The 9,800-nt window shown below is 40.2% G+C and overlaps 1 non-coding gene across 1 annotated transcript; it reads right to left on the reverse strand.

The window, feature by feature from the left end:
* Positions 1–2,239: 2,239 nt before the first annotated feature.
* LOC115071789 lies at positions 2,240–2,366 on the reverse strand. The gene has a single exon (XR_003850867.1). It is a non-coding gene; the product is annotated as a small nucleolar RNA SNORA40 (small nucleolar RNA).
* Positions 2,367–9,800: the final 7,434 nt, after the last annotated feature.

Genomic DNA, 9,800 nt, shown 5'->3' on the forward strand with positions numbered 1-9,800 from the left:
AAGAAGATGAGAAGTATGGAGATTGCCAGACACCGTGCTTGTATTTAGATGGATGGGGAGCTTGGACTGCGGTGATGTGCTATTCTCAAAGAAGCTGCAAGAGAACAAGCTTTATCATGCATAGATTTTCCTTCTTGAAAGTCTTTTGTAGGAGAAATTTTCCTAGACCTCACTTCTAATGGATGCCATGTGTGTATAAAAATGATTCCCACGTTTAAAATCCTGTTTAAAGATCCATTCAATGTAAACGTTTTACCAGCTTTTGTTTCTCAAGGAAAGTATGGATTTCAGCAGATATTGCTACCAAAGAAATGCTTGCCTTGTAGCCAGTTACTATTTGCATGACCTTCAACAAATATTTTCAAGGCCTTGCTGCCTTTAATTGATCAACACCTAGCTCTGTGAATGTCCGCTATATGCTTAGCTTAGAAGTATGTAACATGAGTGTCAAAAGGAAAGAGTGATAACTTTTAAACAAGTACCTGATAAAACACTGGACTAACATTTCCCACTGAAAATATGGCACCAATCAAACATCATTCATCCAAACATCAGCCACTGGCAAACCTGGTCATCTGTCCTGCATACCTGAATTTGGGAAATATTTAAAATAAAATAAAATAAAAGTTCTCAAGAAAAGCATGGTTCTATAGAACCATGAAAGAGGCAACAGAGGAAGTAACAAGGGGCAAAGGGGTGGTGATAAAGATCATTAAAAAATCCCTGTAACTTCCAGAGGCCCTTGACTTCACGCCATGGCACAGGATAGCAGAATTATCTGTTACAACTCTACACCATACCCTTAGTTGGCACAGACTTCATGCCTCTTTCCTTCCTCACTGCTCAAGCTTTGAGGGAGATTCTTGTTCCAATGTGAATGAAAGGAGGTGACTCATGGCCTGCCAGGCTTATCAAGAATGGTCCTGATTTATCACCGCATTTTCTCTTGCAGTTGTTAACAGTGGCTTCTCTCTCCTCAAAGTGTTCTTGTTGAGGTGGTAACTCACGTGACCACCCTAATACAGAGTGGGCCAATGTGACTGCCTATACAGAGACTGCCAATACAGAGTTGGACTGTGACTGCCATGCTGAGAATGCTTTTTGATGAGAAAAATGTTAATTTTCATTCAGATTTATGAAATCTTCAGTATTCTTGCATTGTGATGCTAAATCTTCTGTTTCCGTTGAAATTATTGATTCCAAATAATGTTGTATGCTTAACAAGGAAATACAATTCTGGTTACTACTCTAGATTAATTTATGTTTGGGGTCCTCTAAACCTTTCACATTAAGTGAAAACTAGCACCACATCACTATAAAATATTTGCGTATGAGACTTGTTAAAAAAAATAAGTGTCAGAATTGGAAATTAAAGTCACAAAGCTCTGAAAATGAAACCCGTAAAAATTTAAATTGGCAGTATACTGCTTAGTACATTAAACAAACATCTCACAGTAAGATGCACATCTGTAACTCCAGACCTTGCATTCAAGACAAGTCTTAAAAAAAGGTGTAATGGTAATCTTCATCTAGCACACGAAAATTGGAATGCTGATCTTGTCCATCTGAATATTCTTATTACTTACACTGTTAAAATATCAACTCTTTATTGTTTCTTTCTTTCTGTATTTGTTTTTATTTTGTGTGAATGAGTGTTTTGCCTGCATGTATGTAAGTGCACTCCTGAGTGCAATGCCCACGGAGGACAGAAGAGGGTGTCAGAGCTCACTGGAACTCAAATTATGGACTGTTGTTTGTCTCCATGTGGGTGCTAGGAACCAAACCTGGGTCCTCTGCAAGAGCAGCCAGTGCTCTTAACCACTGAGCCATCTCTCCAATTTTTTAAAAAAGATATTTTTATTGAATTTTTGTGATTTTTCATATAATATAATTTGATGGTGTTTAGATCCTCTTCCCTATCCTTGCCTTCCCGTATTGCCCAATTTAATGTAATATATATATATATTACACATAGATCTCCCTATAGAGTCTAATTTGTGTCCCCAAATGTTCTTCATTGCAGGTCCATCCACTGGAACCTGATTAACCTACCAAGAGTCTCATGTTTTAAAGAGATTGTCTCTGCCCCTCCCAGCTACAATTTTCTTAGGTGGAGCTGAGGCGGCTTACCCACATTCTCCTGTTGATGTTGGGATGTTTTTCTGGTTTGAGCTTAACTCATTACCCTTAAGCCAACCTCATTATCAACAGTGTCATCACTTTGAGCTATCTTGAGTATCATGTTTCTTTTTACATGAATCAAAACTCATACTAAACAATGAGTTGTGGGTTGCAAAAGAGGATTATTTTTGTACCTGTCTTTTATGTCTTTGTTCACCAGTTCAACAAAAATACATGCCAGTGCTACTGAAGGCATTTCTGACCACCTCTTAAAATAGCAGTTGATAGGATACAAAAACATTTAAAACATCATTGATGGAAATCAACTATATTTCCCTCCTGACACTGATCTCCACGTCTCAGAAAACAGAAACCCATTTTTTCTACTTACCTAAAGTCCGTTTTCTGGAACTATGTGCTCTGTGTAGATAGCAGAGTTGTTAAGCTAGCCATAATGATCCTGACCTCCTAGAATCTACAACCTTATATAATTCCCCTTCACTGAGTATGAGATGGACCACAGGACTCATTTCTAATCAGCTGAGCACAGCAAAGGTGATAAGGAACTTTGTGAAAAGGCAACAAAATATTATGACTTCCATTTGTTAGTTAGATCTACTGGTTTACTGATAAAAAGCCAACTTCTGAGAAGCCTCCAGCCAATATCAGCGAGAAAGTCAAGCTCTTAGTCCAACCAATCAAATGCAAGAATGTGAATTCTGTCAATAGGTACATAAATGAAGTTGAAAGGGTGCCCTTTCCCAGCTGAGCCTTCATGTGCAGTCTCAGTTTTGATTGACATTTGACCACAGACTTGGTAGGAGATCTAAAGCAAAGCTGTGCCTAGACTCCTAACCCATGGAGGCTATCAGAACACATGTGGAGGTATAGGCTACTGGGTCTAGAGTAATTGTAACACCCTTAGGTAACTATTGGGTCCTGTGTGATGCCGGAAAAAAATCCACTTAACTTTTCTTGGCCCATTTTTCCTTCTGCCTGACACAAAATGGGATTCAGTAAACATTTGTGATCAAAATAAATGTGAAAAGACAAAGTTTGGAGAGATGATGTCACAGATTCCTTCTAACAGAAAGACTACAGGTTTTGCTTAGAAAGTGTCAACTCTTGGGCTGAGGAGATGGCTCAGTGCTGGATGGGCAGGTGTCAGGTCCAGAGTTTAGAACCCCATTTAGAACACACATAAATGTTGGCGTGGTCCAGCTGTAATTTCAGACTTAGAGGGCAGAGGCAAGTAATCCCAGAGCAAACTGGCTAGCCAGACTAGCCATACCTGCCAGCTCTAGGCTTGACTGAGAGCCCACGTCAGTGAATAAACTGAAAGGACGATGGAGGCTAATTCCCAAAATCAGCCTTGGGTCTCCACATGCACGTGTCCACATTCATGTGTATCCACACATGGATACCCACACATATGCAAAACATACATACACACATACGTATCCCATATAAATACATATAGGAAAGTGGAAAAAGGGGGAAAAGGTGAAAGCTTTCAGTACTAGATAATACAGGTGCTGGAGAGACGGCTCAGCAGTTAAGAGCACTAGCTGCTCTTGCAGAGGACCGGGGTTCCATTCCCAGGACCCACATGGTAGCTTATAACTGTCTGTAACTCCAGTTCCAGGGGTATCCAACACCTCTTCAGACCTCCTCGGGCATTGTACAGCATGGGTGCACTTACATACACGCAGGCAATACACTCATACACATAAAACAAAAAAAATAATTAAAAATAATGGATAATACAGGTTTAGTACTTCTCTTGCCATTTTTTTTCCTTTTGGGGGGTTGCATCCTTAAATTGCCTTAAATTCTGGTTTATTAAAACAACAACAACAAAAAAAAACAAAAACAAACAAACAAAAAAAAACCAGCAAACCTTGCCTCAAAGCAGTGGCAGCTTGTTTTGAAACATTTCATTGACCTTTCTTGTTTTAAACAGTCTGACCTATGGGTGTCTGTGCAGGCTAAGGATCACTGGTACCTACAGCTGCCTTTGATGTAGATGGTCATATGCCCTGCAACCTTCCAGTAGAGAAATGCACATTGCATGATCACGTCTCACCTGACTCCAAACAACACCTGCCTTTCATCTAAACCGCAAGGCACACATAGTCTGGGCAGCTGGTTGGCTATATTTCCTTTCGCTTCCTTCTACATTCACTGATGGAACATTTCATAAACATTTTATAAACATTTCATAAATCTGCAGGTCATTTCCAGGGATCCCTGGTGCTAACTGCTTTGCTGAGGATCAGACTTTGCTTCATTGTTCACAAAAAACAGAATTTTTACAGACAGTAAATAATGTCTTTAGTGCTAAAATCATTGGCATTGTGAACTCTAAAAATGTTCTGAAGTTGACATTCTAAAATCTTTACCCACACTTAACAGGGGTTGGAGACATGGCTCAGTAGTTAAGAGCACAGGCTGCTCTTACAGAGGACCTGTGTTTAGTTTCTAGCATCCATGTGGAGCAGCTCACAACCACCTGTAATCCCAATTCCAGGAGATCAATAACTTCATTTGTCTTCCACTAGCACCCACACACATGTGTGAATACACACACAAATTAATTAATTAATATCTTAAAACCACTTAGAACAGTGTTTTGCATTGCTATTTTATTTTACAGGGAATCATTCAAACCGTGCAGAAGCATGCTTCCACCCAGTGACCCTCTCTTTTGCACCCATGACAAGCTCCCATCCTCAGTTCTGAACAATCAGAGGAAGAAAACATTGTTTCAGCAGAACAGATTAAACAGTCCAACTTGAACAGGTTTTTTTTCTTTTACTTATGTATTTTGGCTTTCTATGACGGTTTATTGGCCTATTAGCTTGTTCTTATAGTAAAACTACCAAAGGGACTAATTTGGTTCAAATAAGCAAGCATTAATACTGCATAGAAATGTTTCCATTATTGGATAAAATGTACAAAAAATATGAAATGTGTATGCACGAGGAAAAAGACGTAAATCATAAAGCCGTATTTTACAGTATCATTTCTGTCTCTTGTATTGTTTATCATTTCAGATAATTTAAAATCTTACCAAGACCCAGAAAGACAAACATCACATGTTCTCACTCCCATGTGGATCTTAGCATTTAATCTGTAGGTTTGTATATTTAACTTGGAGTATCTATAGAATACAGGAAACTAGAAAGGGGTCATTGGTTGGGAGGGGGAAGGAAGATCTTGAGGGGATAGGAGAATACAGGTGCTAGGAAGAGGAAAAGGAGAATAATAGGGAGGGAGGCTTAAGTGGCAGAGGAATGGGAGAGGAGAGGAGAGCAAAGGAAAGGGTGGGGGAAAGGAATCACTAACTCTAAGGATGTTTGAAAAGGCCATATGAAAGCCTACCATTATAGAAGCTTTGTAAATATACGCATATATAATATATATTATAATAGTCATATAAAAGACTTTCATTGGAGTTAGCTTACATCAGAATAATGCTTCTCCCAGAAGTCATAGGCTGTCAAATAAAAAGCCCAGTGCCAGGTATAGGATACCCCCTCTCAGGGTTTTGGTCAGGAGTACCCCAGAGATCCCAAAACAATACAGGCAATTGCTATTGCTCTCTCTTGCCCACCAGAACTTAGTGGTAAGGCCCTATTACTAAAGAAACCATACATTCTGTTCACAGGGCATGGAGAAATCAGGTTGGAATTGACCATGAAACTTCCTCCCTTCTGGCTGCCTTTCATACTTCTGTAAGGTGCTGTGCAGGCTGCAGGGGAGGAAGGAGTTATCAACAGTCTTACCTAACTGTGAGTCCTATTGTATTAGTCAGGGTTATCTAGAAGAACAGAACTAATAGATGGATGGATGGATAGATATATAAATAATGATGAATGATAGATGATAGATGAATAGATAGATAGATAGATGATAGATGATTGATAGATGATAGATATAGATAGATGATAGAGATAGATAGATGATAGATAGATAGATAGATGATAAAAGATAGAGAGATGATTGATAGATGATAGACAGATAGATGATTGATAGATGATAGATAGATGATAGATGATAGATATAGATAGAGGATAGAGATATAGATAGATAGATAGATAGATAGATAGATAGATTGATTGATAGTTGATAGATGATAGATAGAAGATAGATGATTGATAGATGATAGATAGATGATAGATATAGATAGATGAGAGAGAGACATGATAGATGACAGATGATAGATTAAAAGGAAATTTATTAGACTGGCTTATAAGATAGGGTCTTGGTAGTCCAACAATGGCTGTACCACACTGGAGAATCCTGGTTGCTCAGTCCACAAAGCTGGATGTCTCAGCAGTCCCAATCTAGTGTTGAAGGCCTGGAAGATTCCTGGAGAGCTGCTAGTCTTCCGTCTATATTGGAACTTAAAGAAGTTGGTTCAAATGTCAGTGAAGGAATGTCACAACAACAGGATAGATAAGTTCACCGGTGAGACAGAAGTCAAGCAGGCAAAACACAAAAGATCCCTTCTGCCCTGTCCTTTTATATGGGCTGCCACCAGAAGGTGCTGCCCACATTTAAGGTGAACCTTAGGCTTCACATAATCTGATCAGGAAAAATCCCTTACAGGAACACCCAGAAGCTTGTGTTTTAGTTGATTCTAGATCAAATCAAGTTGACAACCAAGATTAATCATGAGTCTACACCTTGTCAGCTTAACACCCAATCACATTTCCTTACCTCATACTTAATTTCTAAATAAAACAATAATAAGGCCATAATTCTGCCTAACAAGATATAACTATCCCCATACAACCACAAATGCTTTATACAATTTGTAATAGGTAGTAAAGTCCCTTGAAGAATACTTAATCTTTTAGGATCTCATGACTTATATATGTGCAACACATAGCCACTGCTATCATCTCCCTGTGTACTACAATAATGGCTGTAATGACAAGATACACCCATGGGTACAGTAGTGGCACAAATATTATGGGGGTAACCAACCATGATTTTTTTTTATTGGATTTAAGGCTCACTCCATGGGAGGAAACACATACCTAGTATTGTAAATCTGGCCAAGGACCCATGGTTGGGAAGCTTATAGGCCCCAAGGGTGAGCCAACTATATTATTTTTCTAAATGGGCGTGTATCAAATTATGTTTTAAGTTCATATCTCTGGACTTCATCAGAGAAGTTACTTTGTGTAGTGGATGGTTATTAATGCAGAAACTCACAACTGGTCAAAGTGCAAAGAGTAAATGTGGAGTGTCAGCCATAAATGAGACAGCTATATTGCTCCCCTCCCCGCAAGGACCAGGAGCCATTGTGGAAGAGGGGTCAGAAAGATTGTAAGAGCCAAAGGTCAACATGACTGGACTGATGCACATATGAACTCACAGCAGCTCTGGTTGCCTGTACAGACCAGTATTTGATCAAGCCAGTCAACACTGTGCCATGGGGTGGGGGAGGGGCTCAGGAGCCCTCATCCCAATTGAGTAGCTATTGACAGTTGAGGGCTTCTAAGAGGGGGAGAGGCAGTTTTCCTTAAGAGTATGGCCCCAGTAGGTTGACCATGCTTCAGTGTATGGCTCCATGTGTATATGGGAAGCACAAATTGAACTCTGTGGGTTATTTTTTTTTAAGGGACATGAATGTTTCAAGAGGGTGGAGAATGGATCTGGGAGGAGTTAGGAGGAGGAATGAAGGTGAATATGATCAAAATACATTGCATGCATGTATGAAATTCTCAAATAACTAATAGAAATATTATGTATTTTTCAAAGCTTCCTCTTAGCCTCCCCTCAGGGTCCTGCCTGTCTTCCAGTGGTGGGTTAATATGTTAGCCAGTTGTAGCAGGAGCCTGAGAAGTGGCCGAAGCTCCAGTAGAGAGAGTTGCCTGGAGCTGATGCGTCAAGTCAACTGTGAGAAGAAGCCAAGGAGTGGGTGTGGGTTATAAGTAAGCACATCACTAGCACAGTGCCAGTGGACTCCTGATGAAATCCAACACAAAGAAATTGCTAACAAGGAATGCTTGCTAACTCTGGAAGCTGTGCTTATTTTGTAACTGTGTCTTGCTTAACATAAATAAGAAAAACCACATGTGACATGCCATGGAAATACTTGAGTTTTCCTTGTAAGGAGTCTCAGATGAGCTTATTTTAATCACCTTATTGTCTCAATTGAATAAACAAAGATCATGTGTTGGTAAGTGGTTTCCACAAGGTCAGAGTGTGGTGAGAGGTCAGCACTGTGGCTTATAAGGAAGGCTATTACAAAGGTGGGTGAGTGACACTCAGCGCTTTAAAAGAACAAATAAGAAGCCAAGGTGGAAAGACAGCCAGAGCAAGAGGCCTCTCAGTGACTGTGTTATGAGGCAGAGGCAGGCAGATCTCTGGGAGATCAAGGCCAGCCTGGTTGACCTAGTGAGTTCCAGGCCAGCTGGGGGCTACAGGAGACCCTGTCTCAAAAAAAACAAAAAAAAAGAAGAAGGAACGAAGGGAGGGAGGGAGGGAGGGAGGGAGGAAATGGAATGGAATGGAACCAAGAGGCTGTTAATTCATGAGTGTGTGTGATAGCCATGTCATGCCCAGAAGGCAGTATTTCACTGCACTCCTTCCCATCCTCTGGGGGCTCTTACATTCTTTCTGCCTCTTTTTCATGGGTTTAGTGGGGAAAGGGGTGCTGATAAAGATGTCCCATTTGGGGCTAAGCACTCAATCTCTAATTCTCAGCACTTTGACCCATTGTACATCTCAACACTGATTGCTGTTCATTGCAAAAAGAAGTTTCTCTGACTAAGGTTGAGAGCAGCCCAGGTCTCTAAGTATAAACATAAATATTTAAAAAACCATTGACAACAGGAAGATCTGCACAAGAGCAAGCCAGCTAAAATTCCAGCATAGATAGGGAGGTGCTCTTCAGGCTCCACCCATTAGTGAGGCCCTATTGGCAATTTATAGCTGCTGGGAGAGGAAGAATCATTCTTTTTTGAGGGTGACGCCAGTGGTAGCTTCCCATGCTCCAGTGCAGTACCCCACAGCCATGCACATATGGGCAACACTAACTGGACTTAGTGGGTTAGTAAAAAAAAAAAAAATGACATGAAGTTTGCAGGGGGATATGTTGGGGGGTCCGGAGAAAGTTGGAAGAGGAAAATAGGAAGGTGGATATTATCATATTTATTGTATACATGTATGAAATTCTCAGAATAAAGAAAAATTAGAATTAAAAAAGGAATGGGCTGTAGAGAAGCACATTAGAAAGGTGAGGTGTCTGCAATGGAGGAGAAAAGGGCTTTGGTGCCTCAGGCTGTTGGGGATATGTTGGGGGGTCCGGAGAAAGTTGGAAGAGGAAAATAGGAAGGTGGATATTATCATATTTATTGTATACATGTATGAAATTCTCAGAATAAAGAAAAATTAGAATTAAAAAAGGAATGGGCTGTAGAGAAGCACATTAGAAAGGTGAGGTGTCTGCAATGGAGGAGAAAAGGGCTTTGGTGCCTCAGGCTGTTGGCAGTTACAGAGGGAACTTCTCACCAAAACATATGAAACCTCACAGCTTAAAAACTGATCTAATGAAGAGATGGCTCATCAGTTAAGAGCACTCACTGTTCTCACAGAGGACCTCGGTTCAGTTACCAGCATTCACATAGTGGCTAACAACCATCCATAACTCTAGTTTCAGG

The sequence above is a fragment of the Nannospalax galili genome, unplaced genomic scaffold (assembly GCF_000622305.1).
Source record: "Nannospalax galili isolate Female #2095 unplaced genomic scaffold, S.galili_v1.0 scaffold158, whole genome shotgun sequence".
NCBI lineage: Eukaryota > Metazoa > Chordata > Mammalia > Rodentia > Spalacidae > Nannospalax > Nannospalax galili.